The 27,482-nt window shown below is 32.0% G+C and overlaps 2 protein-coding genes across 4 annotated transcripts in view; both read left to right on the top strand.

The window, feature by feature from the left end:
- LOC127561895 (tubulin polyglutamylase complex subunit 2-like) overlaps window positions 1-27,482 on the top strand; it is an 877,998-nt gene that overhangs the window by 292,479 nt on the left and 558,037 nt on the right. The window lies entirely within an intron of this gene.
- Window positions 1-27,482, top strand: part of UBE2R2 (ubiquitin conjugating enzyme E2 R2) — a 106,952-nt gene that overhangs the window by 4,116 nt on the left and 75,354 nt on the right. The gene's annotated exons all lie outside the window — the stretch shown is intronic.

Genomic DNA, 27,482 nt, shown 5'->3' with positions numbered 1-27,482 from the left:
GCCAAGATGGTTAAAATTGAGCTGATTTATCTTTTCTTCTAAATTTGCTCCTCTGACTATCATTTCTGACTGCTATATCACTTTTCATTCAGTCTCCATGTTTAATATCCTGAGTTGGTTATTTTTTGTCTCTATTTTTTCTTTCTTATATTCAGACTAAGTCCTCTTGATTAACTCTTGGGCAACATCTCTGGAATCATTCTTCTACTTCTATGCCTGCCATATGTTTGGATGATTGGAATAGTCTTCTCACAGGTTTTCTTGTCTTCCTCTTTCTGCAAATCTATCTTTAATACTGCTACTAGAACAAATGAGCTTATGTAATAGGTTTGGTCATATATATCTACTGTTCAGAAATAATTCAATAGATTCCTTTTTGCTTTTTGAGTAAACTTAAAGTTGACTTTTAAGACACCGCCAGATATCACTCTAATGTGTTCCCCTTACATTTTTCATAGTGCTCTGTTTTGAATTCCGAAATACTTTTACAGTTTTCATATATTGTGCATTATAACGCTCTCTCAAAAATACCAATATCTATATGTAAATATCTGTCACATATCCTTCTACACTATAAAACTTTGAGAACAGGAATTTCTCTATTCTAGTGGTGGTGATTTTCTTTTTCCCTTCTTCCTTTTTCTTAATTTCCCTCCCCTCCTATTATCCTCCTAGACACTTTAGTCCAGTTAGTCCATTTCTTGAAAAGAAACAAATTAATGTTAGTGTTTCAAACAAATGATTAAGTTCAAATACCATTGTTTTCTACTTCATCGCTTTTGTTTCTTAGGTGCTTAGTGCTCCTCTTACATTCTTATAGTTGTGATTGGAGTTTTCCCTGTCATTATGTTGCTTGCTTCCTTATCAAAACTTATTAAAAGACTGTGCTTCTGTATATTTGCAAATTAAAATTATTCTCATTTTAATTGGAGTAATGCTTTCTCAAGGATAGTGGAATAGTCCTCTTATTTTTGCATTTCAGTAAATTGAAGCCCAGCAGATGAAGTAACTTTACCAAGGTCACAGATACAATAAGTAGCAGAACTGGGATTTGAACCCAGGTTTCTGATTCCAAATGTGATGGTGGTATCAGTGGTGGGTGGCCCTCATATACATTTTCATTTCTTCTATTTCCAGTGATTCTTGGGAGTTTACAGCTGATTGTGTATATGTGACAACTTGAGACTATTTTTTCAGGCATCTTATACCTTATTCCCTGCCACAGACTCTTTGAGTTAGTAATATAGTCGTCTTTGCTGTTCCTTATACAAGACATACTTCATCTCTTTATCTGCTGTGGGCATTTTCTCTGACTGTTCCAGCATGCCTGGAATACTTTTTCTTTTCAATTCTGCCTACTGGCTTCCCTGGCTTCTTTTACATCTCAATTAAAATCCATCTATTATATAGCACATTTTTTCCAACTCTTTTTATAGTGCCTTTCTTCTTATAATTATTTCCTAATTTATCCTGTATATAGAATGTAATACAATTGTTTGCATAGTGCCTCCTCCATTACAGTATGAGTTTTTTGATGGAACTATCTTTTGCCTTTTTTTTTTCAATCTCAGGGCTTATGCAGAGTAGACACTTAATAAATCTTTATTGATTTATTTTTATATGCTTAAAATAGTCCTATTTATCTTAGATTTCTTTTTTTTGTCTTTAAATTTTTTTTTTCTGACTCATGTCTTATTGACTCATGATTTGAATTTTCTTTGCTTTTTTTTTTTTTCCTAGGGGGGTGATCATGCATAAGTAGTAAAATAAACTTTTGGCATTTATCATAGTGTATTGAATATCTCTCAACCTGTTACTGTGAGGATTCTATTTTGTTACTTAGAAAAATAAATTGTTGATCCAAGTTAGCAGCTAACAATTTTTAACTCTTACTTCATCAATAGACATTTTTAATATCTGGAGTCCATAATATTGTGAGATCTTTTCCAAAAATAAAATAATAAATGTAGTACTTTCTTGGTAGTTATTATCCAAAAACTTGCTAGTAAAAATGTATCTTATAATATTTTCAAAAAATAGAAAGACCAGATATTGATTATGTAAAAACTTAAATATATTTTTATATAAAAATGATATTTTTATGCTAGTACCATGCTCTAGAGTATATTGTAGATTTTTAACAAACATTTATTGAATTCAAGTGAATCAGTGAGTAAGTTTAATTAGTTTTAGGGGCAGCAAAGTGGCTCACCAGCTCTGAATTCAGGAGGACCTGAGTTCAAATCTGGCTTCAGACACTTAACACTTCCTAGCTGTGTGACCACCCTAGGCAGGTCACTTAACCCCAATTGCCTCAGGAAAAAAAAAAAAAAAAGATTAATTAGTTTTAGATAACCTAGGTTTGGAATCCCAATTCTGCCCCTTTCTATCTGTGTGACCACTTGGGTAAATCACTCAACTTCTCTGGATCTTAGTTTTCTTATCTGTAAAGAGGACGGAATCAGTGACCATTGAGCTTACTTCCAATCTAAATGTGTGATTATATGATAAATAGTTTCACTTGTGTTAATAGGAGGCTCCATATGATTTTTTTAGATGCTCCCTAACTAAATTTATTGATTTGGTTTTTTAAAAACTTTCATTATAATTTTTGAAAACAATACACTTGTTATGTATAAGTAGATAGAAGGATCTTACTTTACTTTTTAAAAATTTGCACGGAAGTTTTAAGGGAAGGAGCCATCTCCAACACTAAAACACATAATCTTGCACATAGTAGGAACTTTCTAGCCCATTCGATACAACAGAAAGGCTTTTATGTATCAGGACTTAATTTATTACCTTTGATGGAAGTCAGTGAATTCAATAAAATAAACAGTTACTGAGTATCCATTATGTTGAAGGTGCAATGGTAGTCTTTTTTTTTTTTTTTTTTTTTTTAAATAGCTTTTTATTTACAAGTTATATGCATGGGTAATTTTACAGCATTGACAATTGCCAAACCTTTTGTTCCAATTTTCCCCCTCCTTTCCCCCATTCCCTCCCCCAGATGGCAGGTTGACCAAGACATGTTAAATATGTTAAATTATAAATTAAATAAAATATAATTATACATATCCAAACAGTTATCTTGCTGTACAGAAAGAATTGGACTTTGAAATAGTGTACAATTAGCCTTGAAAGAAATCAAAAATGCAGGTGGACAAAAATATAGGGATTGGGAAGTCTATGTAGTAGTTCATAGTCATCTCCCAGAATTCTTTTGCTGAGTGTAGCTGGTTCAGTTCATTACTGCTCTATTGGAACTGATTTGATTTGGTTCATCTCATTGCTGAAGATGGCCACATCCATAAGAATTGATCGTTTCTTACCGAATAATAATAGTCCATAATATTCATATACCACAATTTTTCAGCCATTCTCCAATTGATGGAATCCACTCAGTTTCCAGTTTCTGGCCACTACAAAGAGGGATGCCACAAACATTCTTGCACATACAGGTCTTTTTCCCTTCATTAAAATCTCTTTGGGATATAAGCCCAATAGTAACACTGATGGATCAAAGGGTATGCACAGTTTGATAACTTTTTGAGCATAGTTCCAAATTGTTCTCCATGGCTGGATGTATTCACAATTCCACCAACAATATATCAGTGAACAGTAGTCTTTTTAAGTAACTTCTGAAGTTCCCCTCACTCCCTCTTTTTTTTTAAAAGGGTTTGAACAAATCATATCTTTATGGAATATACATCTTAGGGACTAAACTTCTCTTTAGAATCTGCTTCTATTGAGTGTAATTTGGTATACTCCATCTTTCTGGAAGAAGGTTGTATGAGAAAGATTTTATTTTTGTCATTCACCTGCATTCATTTTGAAAGGCTGCTACTGTATCCTTGATGATTTTATATCTCAATGTTGGTGGTTTGTCATGAACAGAACCAGTTTATTTTTAAATTTCTTCATCCACTTAGAAAGTGGATTTTTTATGCAGATAAACATACATATTCTCTTTAAGGAAGAAAATGAGAAACTACTAGAATGAAAAGAACTAGGTAATAAAGCTCATTTCCAGTACTTTCTCTCTAAACCTTATTATTAAAAAAAAAAAAAAATCTGTAGCCTGGCCAAATTTTAGTATCTTTACTAATTGAATTGTTCAGCATGAAATGCAGAAATGTGTTTATTGCCTAAAATTTTAAAAATTTGAAACACTAATTTGCTTTTTGTTATTAATTAGACCAGTCAAGTAAAGAGCACTGAAAAATTGTTGTAGTTGTAACTGTATTATATATTGCAGCTGTGGACTGTGCTTTGGCCTATAGGTTCATAATGTTCAAATTGATTTGTTTTACAGTTTTGAATACCTCAAAACTTTTATTTTAGAACCTAATAAAAGAGTGGGGAGAGGTAGTAGGGAAATTTTAGATAGAAGGGCCAGACAGTTAATGATCATATAATCTTCTCCTTTGATTTACCCTTAATTGAGATGTGGGTAGAGGTTTCTTTGTCCTTTCTTTGCTATCCCCCTAGAGTTTCATTTACAACATGGCAGGAAGATTTAAAGCTTAGAGATTACTGAAATTAAGAGGGTAATAATTTGTTAGAATGATTTTCATTTTCTAACCAAAGGTATCTTTTAAATAGCTTTCCTTAATTTGGCAGTGAAATATTCGATGCTAATTTTTTAAAAGCCATGGAGTTAGAAAGGAAAATACGTTATCTTTGAAAAACAAAGCACTGATGTGTTAAAACACTTTCTTTTTTATAAATCATGATAACTTAAATATTTCTAAGGTAAATTTAAACTCTTAAAACTAGAAAAGATCTGTAGTCTTAAGTGTTTTATTTTGGTACCTTCATTTTTTCTCATATTTTCTTTGAAATCATTTGTAATCTGTCTTCTACCTTCATCAGGCAACTTGAAACTATTCTCTAAAATTATCAATGATCTCATTATGAATTGCCAGATCTACTGACCTGTTCTAAATTCTCATGCTTCTGTACTTCTCTGCAGCATATGACACTTGTTGAATCCTCTCTCTCTTTTAATAGATAACCCACTCTTGTCTGGGTTTTTGTGACTTTGCTATCTTCTGGTTTGTCTCCTACCTGTTTGACTACTCTTTAATCTTTTCCTACTCATTTACATCATTTTCTTGGTACTAACTTTGGTTGTATCCAAGGTGGTTTTCCCAGGGTCCTCTCAGCTTTTCTTTATTGTATTTATTTGTTGACCTCATCAGCTTCCATAGTCTCAATTGCCAACTATGCAGATGCTCTCCAGATTGGTATCTCCAGCCCTAGTTTCTTTTACCTCACTTCACCAATTGCCTAGTAACTATTTTCAGTTAGATGTTTAAAATTCATTATGTTCAGAAAAGAAGACACTTTCCCTCCTCCCTTCCCCACCCCCAGGTTATGCAGGTTTTTGCATTGTCTCACTGTCTTCTTGAATTCCTTATTTTCAACCCACATATCTAATTTCTTTCCAAATCTTGTTTCTTTTTTCACGTTTTTGAATACATTCCCTACTTACCACACACACACACACACACACACACACACACACACACACACACCTCTACCACCCTAATTCAGACCCTCATCACCTCTCTTATATAGCCTCTTTATTTAATTTCCATATCTCAAAACTCTTCTTACTTCAGTGCAATGATTTTCCAGAAGTTACAAGTCTGACCATGACATATCCTACCTTAATTCCTGATATCTAACTCTAATGGCTCCTTATTTCTCCTAGGAAGGGAACAAAACCAACTCTGTTTCATATTTAAAACTCTTCACAACTTCTCCCCTTTCTACTTTGTAGTAGTCTTACATATTAACTCCATTTTATGAACTCTTTTATCCATTTATTCAGGCCTGCTTGCTCTTCCACACAGGTGACACTTCATCTGTACAACATCTTTGCACTAATCATCTCTCCTGCTTAGAATACTTTATCTTTACCTCTGTCTCAGAGAATCTCTTGTTTTCTTTGAGGCTTGGTTTAAAGGCTGTTCTTAATAAGAAACCTTTATACCTGTAGTATACTTTTTCTTTTTTTAAATTTTATTTAATAATTACTTTATATTGACAGAATCCATGCCAGGGTAATTTTTTTACAACATTATCCCTTGCACTCGTTTCTGTTCCGATTTTTCCCCTCCCTCCCTCCACCACCTCCCCTAGATGGCAAGCAGTTTTATATATGTTAGATATGTTGCAGTATATCCTAGATACAATATATGTTTGCAGAACCAAACAGTTCTCTTGTTGCACAGGGAGAATTGGATTCAGAAGGTAAAAATAACCTGGGAAGAAAAACAAAAATGTAGATAGTTCACATTCGTTTCCCAGTGTTCTTTCTTTGGGTGTAGCTGTTTCTGTCCATCATTTATCAATTGAAACTCAGTTAGGTCTCTTTGTCAAAGAAATCCACTTCCATCAAAATATGTCCTCATACAATATCGTTGTTGAAGTGTATAATGATCTTCTGGTTCTGCTCATTTCACTTAGCATCAGTTCATGTAAGTCTCGCCAGTCCTCTCTGTATTCATCCTGCTGGTCATTTCTTACAGAACAATAATATTCCATAACATTTATATAACACAATTTACCCAGCCATTCTCCAATTGATGGGCATCCATTCATTTTCCAGTTTCTAGCCATGTAGTATACTTTTTCCACAAACCACCTTGCATTAATTTTGTACATATTATATATACTTACATATTTGTATATAGAACTGTAAATTTAGAGATTGAAAGGGACCTTAGCCAAACCTCCTCATTTTGTAGATGATAAAACAGAGGCACAGAGAGGTTAAGGGATTTGCCAAACAGCTAGACCCATATTTGAGTCTTTTTATTATTATAATGTTATCCCATTTGTGACAGTTTGTTTCACTTTTGTCTTTATATTCCCTCTGCTTATCACAGTGTCTGGAACTTTGTAGACGTTTAATAAATACTTATTGGGTGATTGATTGAGGTGAATTTATTAGTTGGCATATTTTCCTCAGTTCTGCTTATAGAAGTCTCCAAAATTTGTATCTTAATTTTTATCTTTACTATATTTGGAATCTCGAGTCACATAATTCTAAAGTTAGCTGCTTTCCCATAGTTGTTGACCCATTTGGTTTCAACTGTGTGGCAGGCCTATTTTATAGTTTTTCATATTTTAAACTTTGCGATTAGCTCCTAGCTGAGTAGAAAGTTTTATTCATATGATGATTTTTAAAATAGTTAAATTTGGAAAGGAGTTACTACTGAGTGGATAGTATTCTCCAAGTAAGGCTTACTTAATAATTTTAATAATAACTAAATAACAATTTGAATTTCTGTTTTTCTTGGTAGGAAAGTTATAAGTTTCTATATTCAAGAAGTTTCCTTTAAAAAAAAAATTCATTGATATTTTTTTCACATCACCAGAATTTCTCCCAGTGTATTTCCCTCTACCTTATTTCTCCTTCTCCCATAACCACTCAGAACTATCCTTAAAAAAAGGTATTCTTTTTTTAAAGAAAAAAAATTAGTAAAGCCCATCTATCTATCTATTTAAATGAAATTATGTACAGTCTTCCACACCTATGTATGGATCTTTCACTTCTTCAAAGAAATGGTGAGGATTCTGGGGGAAGGTGTCTTCTCCCATATTTTTTTGGGGGCTAATTTGGCAACATTTGCTTTTGATTTGTGGTGATGCTTTCCATTTACATAAATGTAGTGAGCTATATATTATCTTGGCCCTGTATATTAAAATTTTCATCAAATCATATAAATACATTCCACATGAATGGTGGTTTACTTAATTAAGCATTTTCCAATTAGTGTGTTTCTGCTTTGTTTTTAGTTCCATAAGAAGTACTGCTATAAATTTTTTGGTGACTATGGTAGATAACTTTCCAAAGTTACCACTGATTTCTTTATCTCATCCTTTACATTATTTAACCCTATAAGACTACTAGTACCTTCTATCTATGATTATTATCTCTACTTTATTCTATATTTATCTTGCTTGTACACAATTTTGCATGTTGTTACTTCATTAGAATGGAATTTACTTAAGAGATTTCCTCTTTTTTTTTTTTGAATCCCCTTTCCTCTTTGTATTCCTAATGCTTACCAATAGTGCCTGACATATAGTAGGCACTTAATGCTTGTTGATTTTTATGGGAACTTTTAAAAATCTATGATCTCCTTGGAGTAGAATTTGCAAGAAAAACTTTTAGTAAGTCTGGAAGGAATGTATACCAGTCATGAGTAAGTTGGTCTGAGTTAAATTGAATAGAGGACAGGAAAATTTGCGAAATAATTTCTCTAGATTGTATGCAAATTGGATAGGTCGTTTGGACACATTAAAGAAGACCTCAAAATTTATGAGGCTGAAGGATTTTTCATTTTATTTTTATGGACAGAAGGTTTTTGAATATAGAGGTATGAAGTGAAGAAAATTTTGCCAAATATTTTTATTTCATAGTAATATCTAGCACTCTTGAGATTTGCAAAATACCATTTACATTTATTGTCTCTTGAAATACCACTATGAGATATGTTTTCTTTTTGTTGTATATGTATTTAAATATTATAACTATATAAATAGATGTATAATCTATATCAGTATATGTGATATTTGTACATATATACAAAACATACTTTTGGAAAATATACTTCTAAATATAAGTGAAGAACCTGAGGCTCACAGAGATGAAATGATTTATTTAGGATCATGTAGCTAATAAGTTGGGGTGGGGAGTAGATTTGAACTTAAGCCAGTCAACAAGCATTTATTAAGTGTTAACTATGTGCCAGGCTAACGTCAGAGTGACAGAGATAGAAAGAATATAAAAAACTTGTCTCCACCCTCAAAAGGTTAACATTCTCATAAAAGAGACTACCTGTAAATAACTACATGCATGTAAGTTAAAATGTAAGTGGAAATTAATCACCAAGAAAAATGCGGACAGGTAGGGAAGATTGGCAAACGCCTCCTGCAGGGGTGAATTTTGAGCTGAAGGAAGTTCCAAAAGTCAGGAGGCCAAGGTGATGTGGGAGTACATGAAAGCTAGAGAAAAAGCATAATGTTGGGAGATGGGATGTCATGGTGAAGCAACAGCCAAGAGGCTAATTCTACTGGATTTTAGAGTTTTTTTTTTTTTTTTTTTTTTTTTTTTTTTGTGGTGGGGAATGGTAAGGGAGGGAGTAATGTGTAAAGAGATTGGAAAGATTTAAGAAGGGACCAAATTGTGGGGGCTATTAGAATGAGAATGAGTAACTAGAGCAGAGGAAAGCCAAGAGAGAGTAATGTTATAAAAGAGAGCATCTAGGAATAGAGGGTTATAATGTCAGAGATTGCAGAGAAATCAAGGAGGATTAAGAAAAGGCTGTTAGATTTGGGAATTATAAGAGGTCATTCATAACTTTGGAGAAAATAGTTTTTTAATGATGAAGTCAGAAGTCACATTGCAGATAATTTAGAATAGAGGAGAAAGTGAAAGGAGCCCAGTATAAATGGCTTTCTCAAGGAGTTTAACTGATGAGAGGAGTGAAACATAGGACTTTGAAGAGGATGATGAGAATCATGTAAGAGTAGATTGTAGGGAACTGGGAGACGTGGACATGTTTCTAGGCAGCTGAAAAGCACTAGTAGATAAGAGAATTGGGAAAAATTGGAGAATGTGGATCAATGAGCTTAAGGGAGAAAGATCTGTCATGTAAAGAGATGGAAAGGAGCTTTCATCTCTGAGAATGATCTTGTTTTAATTGAAGATAGGAAGTCAGCTGAGTGTGAGAGTTTGTGTGCCCTTGTGGGGAGAGAAAAAGGTTTTCAGTATGTGGTAAATAGGATTTCTGATTGATTAGAAAGTTATAAAATTAATGTCTTGTAGCTGTGAGGACTCAATTGAAATTATATAATATCAGAAATTTGTGATCAGCTCCGTAGCACAGTTAGTAATAGATATCAGTGTGGTGTGGTGAAAGCAGTTGATATTATAATTTATAGAGTGCTTTGCCTGGAGCTTTAAAATGTTAAGAATACTTTCTGGTTTTAAGTGTCTTTAACAATTATGATAATATTCTCAATGTAAAATTTGATACATATAATCAAATATGTTTCCCATAAAAATATTTTTCCTTTGGATCTTTGCCTTTTATCTGTAATAAAAGCATTTTTAAAATCTTGTTATATGGTTAAATTCTTCTGGTTCTGTTTACTTTACAATATTTTGTGTCTTTCCATAATTTTTTTTCCAGGTATTCCATCATAGCATAATAGTAGTGTAATTACAATTAAGTACTATAACTTATTCAGCATTAGAGGATCTTGCTTTGAATCTTGAATCTGCTGCTTACTACATGTGTGACCTTGGACAATAACTTTACATTTTGAGGCCTCACTTCCTCTTTTGTAAAAAGAGAGTATTGGGTTAGAAAACCCTTAAGATTATCTCTAGTTTACAGTTACATGATTAAATGTATTAGCCTTTTCCTTCTAATTTGAAACCAAGAAAACTTTTTATTATTCAGTTGTGTGCCATTCATCATGACTTCATTTGGGGTATTGGCAAAAATGCTGGAGTGATTTGCCTTTTCCTTTTCCAGCTCATTTTACAGATGAGGACCTGGGGCAAACAGGGGTAATTGACTGATTTGCCCAGGGTTATACAACTAGTAAGTGTCTGAGCAGATTTGAACTCATGAAGATGAATCTTCCTAACTCCAGGCCTGGTACTCTCTGCACTGTGCAACCTAGTCTGTCCTTTTCCCCTACTCCCAAAGAAGTTTTAATCATTGATTAATAGCATGTAAACTTTGTTCTGTGTAACAGTATAAGTGTTTTGGAAAGCCTCCTGAAATTATGCAAAATGGACTAAAACTTCCATATCCTTTGATCCAGAGTTTCCACTAGCTTCACACCTTAATTCTGAGGTCATTAGTATGAAAAAGTATCCATATACACCAAAATATTTATAGTAGCATTTTTTATGGTGGCAAAAAAAAAAATAGATGCCCATTGATTGGATAAATATAAACAAATGGATAAACAAATTCTGGAACATGAATGAAAATGTGTCATTATGCTATAGGAAGTGATGAATATGAGGAATGCAGAGAAGTATGGATTTGCTTGAACTGATAAAAAGTGAAGTAGAGCCAAGAAAACAGTATATACAATAACTACAATGTAAATGAGAACACAATCACACACACAAAATCAAAAGTGAATGTCACAAAATTACAAAGAACAAGCATATCCCCAAAGAAGAGAAATGAGAAGACATCCCATCACTCCAGTCTTTTGTAGACATTGCATGATTTTTCACTTTCTTTTTTGATATAGTAATCAGTTCTATTGATTTTTTTTCTCTTCTTTTTTTCTTTAAAAATGTTTTTTTCAGTGATGGTGAGGATGGTACTTGAAAGAGAAGAGTTATGGGATGGGGAAAGGATGCTGGGAGAAATTCTGATGGTATATAACAAACCAAAATAAAGTAAAATTTACTTTAAAAGAAGCTCTTTGGACATGGAGATAGTTTCATTTTTGACTCTGTCATTGCCTTGTAACTTGGTTCATTGTAGATGTACAAAGGTGGACTTTATCTTAAGGGGATTCAATTATTGACTATATTTTTTTACATCATTTAAAAATGTTATTTTTATCATATTATCTTGAGTTTTTAGGGAAAAAATTCCATTTTTTCATATGAACAATATGGAAAAGTTGTCTTTGATACTGAATAATTCTCTAGTTGTATGAAGGATGAAGATAATAAAAAAAGGGTGTTTTAAAAAAATTATTAAGCACTTTAAGATTAACAAAGTGCTTGTTCTTTTTTGACTCTCACAGCAGTCTTTTGAGGTAGTTGCTATTATCTTCAACTTACAAATGAGGAAACTGAGGCAAAGAGATATCATACATATATATTATACAGCTAGTAAATGTCTGAGATCAGATTTGAACTTAGGTTAAAGTTCTCCACTCTCAAGAGGTTAATATTCTCATGGAAGAGACTCCATATAAATAACTACATGCAAGATGTAGTTGTACAATGGAAATGGAAATTAATTTTGACTCCCAGTCCAAGTGCATTATCCTAGTCCATCACCTAACTCCTTACATTGAGAAGCATTGCTATTGTTTAGAGGAAAGCAGTGATATTCAATAAATTTTTCTGAACCTTTACACGTAAGAGATATGACCCTTTTAATCTTCCTTTTTTCTCTTTTTCAGTTCCAGTTCCCTTTTATGTATTGTCTTCTCTCATTAGGATGGAAGCTTCTTAATAAAAGGGTGGCCTGGTTGATATCATTGGGCCTGGAATCAGGAATGCCTGGTTCAAATTCAGCCTTTAGCACTTCTTACCTGTGTGACTGTGGGCAAGTAAGTCACTTAATCTCTTTGAGCCTCAGTTTTTTTAATCTCTTTGAGCCTCAGTTTTCTTTTCTGTAGTATAATAATACTTGAAGTACCTACCTAAAAGGATTATTATGAAGCTCATATGAGAGCTTTTCAACTTTAAAACACTATTCAGACACAATTAGTAGTTACATCAAATAACAGTGGTATGAGGACAGTGAAGGGATATCTTTTCCTATTTCCATTTAGCAGGAAAAGTTTCTTGTCAAATGTTATCACAAGATTTTAGATGAATACATTAAACAAGAAACATTCCATGCCTGTGCTTTTTATAGTTAATATAAATCACTGCTGCATTTTGAGAGGCTTTTTCTGTCAGTATAAACATATGTGTTGTTGGTATGCCTCTGAAGCCAGCATTTTTACAATTTGGGTTCAATATTGGGATGAAACGAGGATATTGAAAGTTACTGATCACTTTACAGTTTGGATTCTGTATTGGGATGAAATGAGGATATTGAAAGTTACTGATCACTTAACAAAGGAGGTTTATCTTCCTTATATAGCAAGAATATACAGTAGTGGTACTTTGCTTTTCTGGATGTGAATTTTCTTGTCTTTATCTGGAAACAAGTCTGGTCAGTAAGTCATTATAGTATACTGACTTTTGTGTTCTCAGGTACCCACCAAATATGAGAGGCACCAATTATAGGAAGCTGGGATCTTTTATGCTCCCTGACTAATAAGATTTGTATCTGGGAAGCTAAGGCCAATCAGATTTAGTCTGGGAGGAAACTGTGTCAGGGAAGTTGAGTCAGGAAACTATTGGTCCTATTACTATATATATGTGTGTGTGTGTGTGTGTGTGTGTGTATGTATATATATATGCATATATGTATGTGTATATATATATATATATATATATATATGATTTATAACATTAATCTTTTAAATTTGTTTTCATGATGAACCATTTTAAAATGTTAGGTTAAATCGTTTTTAAGTAGTTGACAGTAATTTTGTAGTACTTATTAATTGTTCTTCAAACTGATAGAATTATTTGTTTTCCCTCCAGAAGAATATAAACTCTTGGGGACAGACCATTTTGTTTTTTATTTTGCTTTATGAGTTATTTTGGTTAAAGGACTTAACATATTCTTATAATCTCTCCTTTTAAATAGCTAGATTTAAGCCTTAGATAGCTGAAAGTCTTGTCTACTAGGGCAGTATTTGGAGCTTTTTGCTCTAAATAAAAACCATCCAGATATTTGACTCTATTGATTTATCTTCTGAGAACGAACCTATGGTTATATTCATGTGTTATTGAGAGATTGAAGGTGGTAGTACTTGTAGTACTTTGTGAAAATTAATTTGTAGTGATTTTTTAAAATGTGGAAATGAAAAGTTTCAAACTTAATCTTATTTAGATTCAATATTTCAGTTCCACTAATTGCTTATACTTTGGTGTGGAGACTGATTTAGGTAGTTTCAGATTCAGCAATTTCTGAGAAAAGAAATTTATTATCTTTTTAGCTACTTCATATATAATAATGGAAAAGAAAATTGAGACTTATTATCTAGGTGATTTTTATCTAGACCTTGAAACAGTGATTAAAATGACATTTTGTTGAAAACTTTGCTTTCTTCCCTTTCTTCTTTTCTAACCTAAAAGTGATCTTTTCCTCATTTGAATTTTCTAGTACTTTGTATTTCTTTTATATGTATTATTCTACTTTGTATTATGGTTGTGTTTTACTTTTAGGAAAAAGGCAATTTAACATTTATAGGACTGCTTGCCATCTTGGGGGGGGGTGGAGGAAGGGAGGGGAAAAAATTGAAACATAAGGGAGTGCAAGGGATAATGTTGTAAAAAATTACCCTGGCATGGATTCTGTCAATACAAAGTTATTATTAAATAAAATAAAATTTAAAAAAAAAAAAAAAAAAGGAAAAAGGCATCAGTTTAGGTAAGTGTGAAAAGAGGATTCTTCTCTCCTGTCCTCTATATCAATAAAAATATCAATAAAAATCTTTTTTTCCATTTTCAAAAAATTCCGAACTAAAGAACTATTTATTTGCAGGATACAAATTAAACCCACATAAGTCATCAGCATTCTTATATATCACTAACAAAACCCAACAGTTAAGAGTTACAAAGAGAAATTCTATTTAAAGTAACTACTAATTGTATAAAATATTTAGGAATCTATCTGCCAAGGGAAAATGAGAAACTTTATGAGCAAAACTACAAAACACTTTCCACACAAATTAAGTCTGATCTAACCAACTGGAAAAATATTAAATGCTCTTGGATTGGGCGAGCAAATATAATAAAGATGACAATACTACCTAAACTGATCATTTTGTGTAAGAAAAATCAGACTAAAAGAAAAAACCATGAGCAAGAAAAAGCAAGCAAACAAGGTGAAAATACTATTCTTTGATCCTCGTAAAGTCTCCATAGTTCTTTCTCTGGATGTGGATGGCATTTTCCATCCCAAATCTATTGGAATTGCTTTGAATCTCATTGTTGAGAATAGCCATATGTGTTTATCATTGTATAATCTTGATGTTACTGTGTACTATATTCTCTTGGTTCTGCTTATTTCATTCAGTATCAGTTCATGTAAATCTTTGCAGGATTTTCTGAAATCAGCATACTTATTGTTTCATATAGGACAATAATATTCTGTTACATTCATATGTCATAATTTATTCAGCTATTCTTCAAATGATATGCATCCACTTGATTTCCAGTTCCTTGCCACTGTGAAAAGAACTGCTATAAACATTTTTGCATCTTTTATAATCTCTTTGGGATATAGACCCAGTATTAATCACGTATTTTTTTTTTTAGATTTTCAGTAGTATTTTATTTTTCATGTAAAGATAGTTTTCAATATTCATTTTCAACATTCATTCAAGACTTTATGTTTTCAAATTTTTCTCCCTCCTTCCCTTTTCTCCCCAAGATAGCAAGTAATGTGATATAAGGTTAAATATGTGCAATTCTTTTAAACATATTTCTATATTAATCACAATTTTTTCAAAATTGTTTTGTGCTTCCTTCTGAATTTTCTTTTGTGGATTTAGAAATATTTATTTTTTTTTTTAATTATTATTACAGATAATTCTCTCTCTTCCAGAAAAAAAGGTACAAAAAAGTCCTTGCCACAAATTGGCATGATCTAGCAAAGTGAATCCACATAATGGCCTTGTCCCAAAATATATGTTGTTATCATATTTTCATTATTTATGTCAGGATGTAGGTCATATGGTTCATTGTAATGTTCTCTCTAAAATGTGTAATATTCTCTGTTGAGATTTTCTTGGGGTCTCTGGAAACAGCCCTCCTTTCAGTTCAGTAATCACCACAAGCGCAGCCAGGGATTAAGGTCCAAATCCTTTATTGTCTCTTTCCATGTCTTGTCTCCTTTCCTGGGACCTGTTAGCTTTCTTAGAGATCTCTCTTTCTCCTTGGTTAAGACAGCTTAAGCTCCTGCCAGCAGTCCTTTGTCTTCTCTGCATCTGCCAGCTTCTTGTGAGATCCTCCTGAAAGTGTCTTGGTTTCTGTGGGGGAGGCAGGAGGACTGCCACCATGGTCTCTGTCTTCCCTAGTTCTGATTCTGTCTGAGTTTGTTCCAGCTTATATCTTCTCTAACCAAAGGTGTGAATCTTGTAGAACTATAGTAAGTGCTAAGTACATGTACTGAACTAGAGAACTGTTAAGCACCATGCTAAATAACCATTGTGTCTGTCAATTCCACTGACTTAGCACTTTGTTTCAGATTCTGGCCCATAATAGTTTATTACCAGTTTTCTGGATTTATGGTTGTTTTTGCTTTGATCAGAGGTTTTAAAACTTTAAAAATTGTTTTTCTTTATAGTATTGTCTTCTAAAATTATTTTGGTTTCTGTTCATTCTATATCAGTTCAGTTATGGAATTCTGTGAAATTGCCTCTTGTCATTTATCATTTTGTCATTTTAAATTTTGTTGTATTCCTGTATTTCATATTTCCTGCTTGGCTCTGGTCATTTCATCAGAAATGCTTTGAAAGTCCTCTATTTCATTAAAGACCTGTTTTTCCCATGGGATTATCCTCAGTTTCCCAGAGTTAAGTTATTGTGGGGGTGTTATAAACTTGTCTCTCTTGCATTTTTGAACTATTATATTTCAGTATGTCTCATTTATAGAAGAACCTGCAAGCCTCATGTAATTGTAGTTCCTTGGTACTTTTACTATTTTCTGGCTTCTTGCAGTATATTTTCTTTGATATGGAAGCTTTGAACTTTTGTCTGTAACATTTCCTAGGACTTTTTCTTTTTGGGGTTCCTTTCATGAAATGATTGGTTGATTCTTTTTTTTAATTTTGCTTTCTAGTTTGAATGGATCTGGGTACCTTTAATTTGATCTGTAGTCTAGAAATAAGGCTTCCAAGTTTTGTTTGTTTGTTTTTTAATTGATTTTTGGAGAGTTATTTTCAATCTGCTCTTTGTTTTTTAGGTTTATCTATTCATATGAGATAGCTTTTTAATCTTTTGATTTTGTTTTGACTTTGCTTTTCAGTCTTGATTGTTTTAATTTTTTCTATTTCTTGGAGGCATTGATTTCTGTTTGGTTTATTTTAGTTTTCAGAGATTGAATTTTTTGGGCTAAGGTTTTTATCACTTTTTCTTCTAAGCTTACTCCTTCCATTCCTTTTAAATATTCACATAGTTCCATTTTTTTCCCCTTTAAGCCTTTGCATTTGCAAAAATGCTTCAGAAATGAAAAAATATTTTTATACTCATTAAAGTGCAATTATTTATTTGAAAAAATGTGACTAAATATAATGATTCTGTTTAATATCTTTTTTAAAATTTTATTTTATAATAACTTTATATTGGCAGAATCCATGCCAGGGTAATTTTTTTACATTATCCCTTGCACTTGCTTCTGTTCCGATTTTTCTCCTCCCTCCCTCCACCCCCTCCCCTAGATGGCAAGCAGTCCTATATATGTTAGATATGTTGCAGTATATCCTGGATACAATATATGTTTGCAGAACCGAACAGTTCTCTTGTTGCACAGGGAGAATTGGATTCAGAAGGTAAAAATAACTCGGGAAGAAAAACAAAAATGCAAGCAGTTTATATTTATTTCCCAGTGTTCTTTCTTTGGGTGTAGCTGCTTCTGTCCATCATTTATCAATTGAAACTCAGTTGGGTCTCTTTATCAAAGAAATCCACTTCCATCAGAATACATCCTCATACAATATCATTGTCGAAGTGTATAATGATCTCCTGGTTCTGCTCATTTCATTTAGCATCAGTTTATGTAAGTCTCTCCAAGCCTCTCTCTAGTCATCCTGCCTGGTCATTTCTTTCTGTTTAATATCTTTATGAAAATAAGGATAATTATTTCTTCTTAATGTTACTAAAATAGTATTACTGTTATTTCTTATCTCTTATCTATAAGGCTTATTTAGTTTGTAAATAAAGGGCTTGGCCTTTTTTTTGTTTCAACAATTTGGGAGAAAGATTCTAGGGGATAATCCTAAAGGGAAAAAAATGTTATAATGTGCCATATATACCATGATTTCTTCAAACATGCTTTCATCTGTGAAATATATTTTTAGTAATATATAGGTAGAAGATATTTTTAGTTTAACTAACTTGTGATATGGATTACTTCCTTTTATCTTTTTAAAAGTTGTTTAGATTTTTTTTGGACAAGGAAATCTTGTTGGAGCCTATATAACTTGAACTGAAGAAAGAAACAGATAATGAGTTAAGGAAGCATAATTCTGGGATGGAAGTGTGATAAAAGCAGGGATAAAGGGAGGGTGAAATGACTTTTAATTTATTTAAATATCTGGAGTTCTTTCTCTATTAAAAGCAGAGCAGCTAATTCATGATTGCCTTAATGTTAATTTAACAACAACAATAATCTCCAGCCTTTGGGGCAGTTAGTTGGTATAGTGGATAGAACACCAGCCCTGAAGTCAGGTGAACCTGAGTTCAAATCTGGATTCAGACACTTAATACTTCCTGGCTGTGTGAATCCTGGGCAAGTCACTTAACCCCAAATGCCTCAGCAAAAAAAAAAAAAAAAAATCTCCAACCTTCAATGGAAAGAAATACAGAAACCTAGAAACCTAGAAAAATGCATCACAATCCTCTTCCTCTGGGAACAGGAGCAGGTAATATCTTTCTTCATGAAAATATTTTGTAGAGTATTTTCTATAAATATATATATAATAGCTAACTTGTATACAGATTTGTAAATTGTTGACAATAACTTAATGGCATGTTATTCCTGAAGACTTAGTTCAAGTGCTGTTATTTTCAGGAAGACTTCTGTCATCTGTTCAGCACTATTGATCTTTTCTGTTTTCTGACTGCTTATTGCATTTATTTTTAATATGATATATATGTATGTATTATTGTATCTTTTTTTATATGTAAATCTTTTCAATAATATTGTAAACTTCTTTAATGTCAAGACTGTTATTTTTTGTACATTCCTATATAGTAGTTGTGCTAAACATTTACAGTTTTTTCAATTGATACTTATTTAATTTGAATTGTTAGTGGCAGAGAAGTATTTAACTTTTTAAAGTAATTTTAACTTCAATTTTTAAGCTTCAACAAATCCTGTACTTAAATTTAAGTACAGGAAAAATAGTCAACTCAACTCTATTATTTACAGTTTATTTAAAAGAGAGGAGATATAGTATATTATAATGGGAAGAGATTCTAGAAATACTAGGAATAGAATGATTTAGGATTGAATACCAACATTACTACTTGTGATTTATATGACCTTGGTCAAACCATTTAAATTTAATCTTTGCAGGTGTAAGTGCTCATTCAAAAGAGAGGTTAGACTGTGTAATAGGTTTTTTTCTGATTTGATCTCTGATCCTATGAACTTTTAAACAAAATAGTAATAATAAAATATCTTTATTTCCACATGGTAGCTAAAACTTTAATCCTCCTCTCCCCCCCCCCCTTTTTTTTTTAATAAGGCATTTGGGGTTAAGTGGCTTGCCCAGGGTCACACATCACTGGTGCTCGATTCACTATGGCACCTAGCTGCCCCAGTAATAATGATTTTTAATAATAAATTGAAGCAATTCAATAATCCATTGAAGTTATTGAAGACTTGATTATTTTTTTCAGTTTTCCCTGTTAGAATGTGATACTTTTATTATATTTATTTCTCTTAGTCTTTATTTTAAGAAACAAGTTTCTGAAGTCATTTACATTTATTTTACTTTCTTGTGGTCATCATATGAATTGTTCTTCATACTTTTATTTGAAAATATTTGAATAATAATTTTATTTGAAAATAATTTCATAAAAGTGATTAAACTTTGAAGCCTGTTAGAGTGATGGTAAGTGATATTATATGTTTATAGCAATGTTCCCTTGTAAGACTTCTGGGAAAATGGTTCTATTATTTTTCAACACTTAGCTTCCTGTCTTCTCTATTATATTGCATTGTCAATTTTTTTCTCTTTCTCCCTGTCCCTCTTTTTTCTTCCTTTCCCCTCTCATTTTTAATTAATCTCTCCGTCAATTGATTCTTTCTTTGCTGACTTTAAACATGCCTAGATATCTCTCATCCTTAAAAACCCTTCAGTAAATCCCAATTTCCCTTCAAATGATCATTTTCTATCTCTCAGCCAAACTTTGAAAAAGTCTTCACCCAATTCTTGACATTTCCTCTTTTCTCACCCATTCTTTACCCTTTGTAATGTGCCTTCCAACCTTCTCATTCACCTGAAACTACTTTTTCCAAAATTACCATATTGCCTTCTTAATTGCCAGATATTTAATACTTCTTCACCTGTTTGTGGCATTATCACTATTAACCACCCTTTCCTCTTGGATACTCTTTCCTTGGATTTTTGTGACACTACTTAAATCTCTTCTGGTTTATCTTCTGTTTTATCACTTTTCAGTTTCCTTTTCAGGCTGCTCATCCATATTATATCTCAACTGTTTTTCCAGGATTCTGATTTGGGCCCTTTTTTATTCGCCTTTTATGCTTTTTCTTAGTAAACCTTAAAATTCCATGTAGAAGATTCCCAGATTTATATAGTTAGCACTAGACTCTCCTCTGAGCTTCCATTCTATATTTCCATTTTGGACATTTTATGCTAGATGTCCTTGAGATGTCAGTCTAAGAGTAATATATCTAAAATTGAACTCCTCTTTTTCTCAAAGCCTTTCCTCTTCCAGATTTCCCTGTTTCTGTCCAAGGTATCACCTTCCTTCCAATGTCACAATTTGCAATCAGTGTTATTCCGAATTCCTTACTTCTATATATCAAATCATTTACCAAATGGTGCTGTTTCTATCTTCACTACATCTCATATATCTTGACCTCTTCTTTCTTCTCACTTAGCAACTTTTAGTTACCTTTTATCTACTTATTGCAACAAACTCCTGATTGATCTTTCTACCTTAAGTTTCTCAGTACTCTAACCTGTCCTCTGCACTGTTCTTCTAAAATACTTTTTCTTAAGCACCAATCTGACCACATGACTCCTTTACTGAACCAATATTGCAGTAGCTTCTTGTTGTTTGTAGGGTCCATTTTGAAAAGGCAAACTAGACTATTTTTTTGCCTTGTTATATAGTCTTTAACTACTAAATGGATGTTGCCTCACACAAATTGAGATCTGCAAAAGATTAGTTTAAAAAGGTTAACATCTTGCCTGATGACATTGGAGGAGAATAGGACTGATGACTTTGTATAGCTCTGCCTCACTTAAATCTAGTCACTTGCAAGTGAAGATGTCACTCTCCTGATGTCATTGATTTTCTTTGAGAAATAACAACAAACAACAACAATAAGATCAGTTATAAACCCATCTCTTTATCTTTTAAATTTATATACAATTTGGCCCCAAAATATCATTTCAGCTTCATTGGATATCACACCTCCTTCTGAACTCTGCATTTCTGGCAAATTAGCCTTTCTCCTCATTGTCTCCCACATGCCATTCTTTATCTTCTGTTTCTATGCCTTTTCACTAGCTGTCCCACATTTCTAGAATGCACTCACCTTTATCTTAACAGAGTTAATCTCTTCTCTTATTATGATGTAGGCATTATCTTTAATATGAAGCCTTTTTTTTTTTTAAAAACTTCTGTGTCCCTCTTCTGTCCATTGCCTAGGATCTTTCAAATTACCAATATTTAATTATTTTGTATCTATTTGCATTCATTCTTTATATTTTTATATATATAAGCTTGCGTTTATTAACTTTATATTTATGCCACATATAGTAGAAGATAAGCTAATTGTGAATAAGTGTTTCATTCTTTGTATTCCTAGTGCCTGTCAGTCCCTTCATTACATAGATGCTTAAAATAAAAATGCTTGCTGAATAAGTATGTTAATATGTTTTATAAATTAATGTAATTATGTTAATACATATGTTAATAGAACAATCTGAAAACTGAGAATATGAAGTCTAAAGTTTATTGGCAACTTCTAAGTCTGACTCTTAAAGTTGTAGTTATTATTTAATCTCTTATTACTGTCACTGAATTATTTATAGCTATTAGGCCTAACAATCTTATCTCATAGTAAACTGTTTATTTTAAAAAGCTTATCTGGACTTAAATATTTCCTTTAAAGACCTCTTAGCAAGAAGATATCACCTATTTTTTTTGGCTTTTTATTTACAGGACAATATTACTTTTGCATTTAAAGAAGATGCATTTAAACCTAAAAAGACAAATTAAAAAAAAAGACATTTTAAATACTCCTTAATGTTAATCGGCTTAACCTATTTGTTTACATGCATAAGTAATCACTGATAAGAAAGGGGTCATAGTTTTAAATTCTAAAGTCTTAACTTTGCGAGTGCAAATCCAGCGTCAGATACTTGCAAGCTTAACTATGTAACCTTGGACAAGTCACATAACCTTGCCTTGGTTTCCTCATCTGTAAAATTAACTGGAGAAGGAAATGAGAAACCACTCCAGTTTCTTGGCTATGTAAAACCCAAATGGGGTCATGAAGACTCAGACATGATTGAGAAACAATTGAATAAAAAAAAAATTCTGAAGTTAAACCTTAAAAAAAAAAAAAAAAAGAGCTCTATAAAAATACACAGCACAACAGAGAAAAATTGCAAATGAAATAATCTCCAAAGTATATGAATAAATTCCTTAATTTTCATTGAAAACTATCTTGCTTATCTGTGTTCCTTTCTCAACTTCCTTCTATTCTCTGTGCATTTAAAAAATGACCTTTTTGGGGGGCAAGGAGTTTCACTATTTCTAATTATTCTCTCCATCCATCTTCCTCCAAGGTTAAAACATAAGAAAAAAACTTTTGTCATAAATAAGTACACTCAAGCAAAATGAATCCAAATGATGACTATGAGCCAAAATGTTTTATTTTTTAAAATTTAATTATTATTATTATTTTTTTTTTTTGCATTTTGAGTTCGTCTCTGTCTGGAGTCATAGGTTCTCTGGATGGTTGTTTATTGCATTAATCAGAATTCTTTAAGTCTCACTAATTTATCTTTCTTTGCATTGTTGCTTCCTATAAATTGTTGTTTTGCTTTTGCCTTCACCCTTGAAGGCTTCTTTGAAATTGTCTCTTTCATCATTTTTCACAGCACAATATTTCATAATATTTTTATATCACAATTTGTTTAGGCATTGCTCATTTGATGAATACCTCCTTAGTTTCAAATTTTTTTTTTCTTCTCTGTTAAATTCTTTAAGGATCAGTAAATTTATTTTGCTTTATTGCTTTATTTTCTTCCTAGAATTATCTTCTCATTCCTTATCACAATTCCTTCTTTATCCCTTCCAAATGAATGCCAATCCATTCCTTTCACCATATTTGTTTTTTCTCATGCATTCTAATCTTGAAAAATATAAAGCCCCACTTCCCTTTCCTCTTTTATATACTAGTATATTCCTTTTGCCTTCCTTTTTCTTTTCCCTCTTAACAGATCACCAGAATGAAACCCTTTCTTCTTTCTCATCCCTCTTTCCCATCCCCTTTGTTTTTATCCTTTGAAGACAGATTTTGAAGGGACACATTTCTTCTTCCTGTTAGAATTTTAGCACATACTGTATCATCATATAGACTCTTCCAGTTGCTTAGATAACTATGGCTTATTCTTATTTTTTGAAAGTCTGTTACTTGGCTAACATTTTCTAATTTGTCTTCCAGACTATTTATTCTCCTAATTCTTTATCCAGGGATTTTAAATTTCACTTTTTAATCTCTTCATTCATTCTGGTTATTCATGAAGTCCTTGTGGAAAATTAATTTTTTTCTTTGAATCATTACTTGCTGTTTTTATAGTTGTCTTCTTTGGGATGATCTCCAGAATTAAAATAATTTTGATATTGATTGGTAATATTTTCTTTGGAGTATTCATTTCTCCAGTATTATTAATTACTGAATTGATTTGTGCTAGAGCCATTCCTTGCTTCCTGCTGAGCTTTTGGGTGGTAAAGTTGGTGGGAGCAGATTGATTTCATTCCAAGGTCAGAATCTCCATTTTGCAGGGTTGAATTCCCTTGAATCTTTATGTTCTCTGTGGCATTTCAGAACAGAGGTAGGGACTGTAAAGCCCTGGATTTGGAATGATCCTGCTATTCTGTGCTCTCCCTTTGGCCTTCCTGATCATCGGGCTTTCTTACCATCCTGATATTTTCTCATTGGGCCCCACAGTCTAACAGAGTCCTATAATTTGCCTAAAAATGTGTTTGTGTTATAACCTATCATTGGTCTTCTGGGAGGCTTTTACCCAGCTTTTTGACTTTAGCTGACACTGACTTTATGGTAGCTGACTTTTGTGCAGTTCTGGGACGAAGAAAGTCGTTTGCTGTAGTTGCTCACTGGATTTCTTGATCATTATTCAGTCTGATTCTATTTTTTGTACTTCCTAAAGTACAGATCTGACCATGTCACCTCCCTACTCAATAAACTCCAGTGGCTCCCTGTTCCCCCTCCAGGATCAAATATACAGCTCTCTTATTTGGTTTTTCATAGGCCTTCATAACTTACTCCCATGCCTTTCTAATTAACACCTTATCTTTGTCCCCCCATGCTCTCTCTGAGTCAGTGACATTGATTTCCTTGCTTTTGTTCTTTGAACAAGAACAAGAACAAGACAACATTCCAGAGACAAGAACAAGAACAAGACAATACTCCATCTCTGGAATGGTTGGTTGTCATTCCTGGAATGCTCTCCCCCTGCATTTCTGCCTTCCGACTTCCCTTACTTCTTTAAAATATCAGCTTAAAATCTTATTTTCTACAAGATGACTTTCTTAACTCTAGGATTATTTCTATAGCTTGTTTGCACATAGTAGCTGTTGCAACATAGTTGCATGTTATCTCCCCCAATTGTTAAGTTCTCTGAGAGCATAGAGGGACATCTTTCTTTACATCTCCAAAACTAAATGATCTGGTACCTATTAAGCCCTTAATAAATTTTCTTAACTGACCAAACTACTTTCCACTTTTCCTAGAAGTTTCACATAGATAATTTTTACCTCAGATATTGGTACCTTTGTATTTATTCTACTAAATTAATTTTTTTTCTGAGTTTTGTCTACCTAGGCTTTTGTTAATTTCCTATTTTTTAAAAAGTTAGCATCAAATAATTTTGTCAAGTGTAACTTTTATAAAGTAGTTTTAAATTCTGGTAACACTAGGCCCCTTTCATTACTATTTCTTCCCCTCTTTCCCCAATTATTATTTTATTTGAGATTCTTGGCTTTTTGATCCTCCAGTGGAATTTAAAAATAATTTTAATTTATTTTTATATAATAATCCCTTATTGATTTGATTTGTTTAATCCTCTGTAACCTTTGGTAAAATCTTCAAAAGCTTTAAAAATTATTTTGAATATTTAATATGTAGAACATTGTATAGAACTGGTATAAGAATAGTTGCTCATTTAAAAAAAATATTTTAATTAAAAATTTTGATGTTAGGTGTTCTTTGTGATGATACATTTTGTTTTTATATCTCCTTTATTACTATTTGCAATTTAGCCCTTTCCCTTCCCAGAGAGCCATCTTTTGTAACAAAATAAAAGTTAGAGTAAAATTTTATTTAATGAAAGTATCTCTACACTTATAAAAACTTGTAGTATTTTGACAGTATTGCTAAATATAAATAGTGCTAAATAAAATACAGTTGGATTTACTGACTTAAATTGCATATAATTAAAAGTTTTTTAAAATAATGGTTATTAGTTGGCAGAATCTTTGAAAGTTGTGACACAATAAACAAAGAAATAAACATGTTTTTATTCCTTTTGCTTATGTCATGTTAGAAACCCATTATCAGTAGGGCAGATGTTGGATATGTTCAAGTGAACTAATGACATAGCAAAAAACCTCTTAGTAGTGATAATATCCTCATATGCTTAGGCATTGATCTCAAAGCTTTAATAAACATTCTGCATTTTGTATAAAATAGCATTCTTTTTACTAAGTTATGTTTAGATCTGGAAAATGTGGTTTAATATTCAGTTTGGGGAGAGAGGCTATTTTGTTACCTAAAATAATGAAGGCTTTTTAATCTTATTAGTAAAATCCTAATTTAAAAAACTCAATAGGTTATTAAAATTGCTTTGCTTAATTTTAAGTGAAAATTTATGGCTACAGGGCACAGATTGACGCTTTTTTGTTTAAGTAATATGTGAGTGTATACTGCATTTGTAAACATAAGTGCCCTTTTGGGTTGAATATTTTACTTAATTGAGTTTTGGGAATGCAGAATTATGAAAACTAATTAATGATTTAAAAGTGCTTAGTTAACATTTTTTTCCTCCCTTCTTTTCAGTTAAACAAAAATGAAAAAAGATCCTGCAAAGATTAGAATCTTAGATGTTTCAAAATAGTCTTTGTTTACAAACAAAATTACAAAAATAGTGTTATTGTTTACATTGTTCTTTTAGTTCTACTCACTTTACTGTGTACCAATTCATATAAGTGTTTCCTGGTTTCTCTGATAATTTGAATGGTATAGAATTAAAATTGTACATTAATTTTGATACTACTGTAATTTTTATTTTTTTGGTAACTCTAGCCATGAGCATTGAATTCTTCCAACTATTTAAGTTCTTTTATTTCTTGAAGGAGCACTTTGCAGTTAAATCTGTATGAGTATTTTTGCTTGTTTTATTGTGATGCCAAAATATTTCATATATTTTATAGATTTGAAAAGGATTTCCATTTCTATTACTATCTCTTGGATGTTGTTATTATGTAGAAGTGCTGGTGTGTTTTTTGGTGAGGCAGTTGGGGTTAAATGACATGCCCAGGGTCACACAGCTAGCTAGTAAGTGTTAAGTGTCTGAGGCCAAATTTGAACTCAGGATCTCCTAACTCCAGAATTATTGTTCTATTCACTGTGCCATCTAACTGCCCTTGAGCATTTATTTTATAAGAAGCTATTGTCTCAGTTTCTTTTGTTGACTTCCTAGAATTTTCTAAGGTAAACTGGCTTGTTATTAGCAATAGAGATAATTTTATCTTTTTCCTATCTTTGAATCTTTAATTTCTTTCATCATTGCTATTTATAGCATTTCCAGAATTAGATTAAGTAATATCCTTCCTTTATTCTTTTATTTATTGGAAATTTACTTTTGTTTCCCAACTCTATAGGATTTTGATTTATTCAAATACTTTTTATTATATATTTTTTTAAAAAGGTCCTTATATGCCTATACTTTTTATTGTTTTTAATAGCAGAATCAGTGTTGTATTTTGTTAAAGGTTTTGCCATCTATTGAGATAATCATACGGTTTTGGATATTTCTGTTTATAATATGGTTATTTCTGTTAATTAATAGCTAACATTTATGTAGTGCTTACTATATAAATAAAGAGAGCTAAGCCCTTTACAATTACTGTCACATTTGATCCTCACAACAACTCTTAAGAGATTTTTACAATTGATCCATCTAAAGCAAACAAGTTATAAAATTGAAGCAAACAGAAGTTAAATTTAAATTATTTTCATACCTTTGATTTCTTTTGTATCACTGGTATTACTAACATTTCTAAAAATAACTTTCCACTAACAGTGGGAAGAATAAGCATTTTTACTTTATTCCTATATTTATAGCAAAGAGGAAAAAATGAGTAAAACAGATTGATACGTTAAAAAAAA

Source organism: Antechinus flavipes, chromosome 1 (assembly GCF_016432865.1).
Source record: "Antechinus flavipes isolate AdamAnt ecotype Samford, QLD, Australia chromosome 1, AdamAnt_v2, whole genome shotgun sequence".
In the NCBI taxonomy this organism is placed as follows: Eukaryota; Metazoa; Chordata; class Mammalia; order Dasyuromorphia; family Dasyuridae; genus Antechinus; species Antechinus flavipes.
This window is presented reverse-complemented; position numbering and strand designations above follow the sequence as displayed.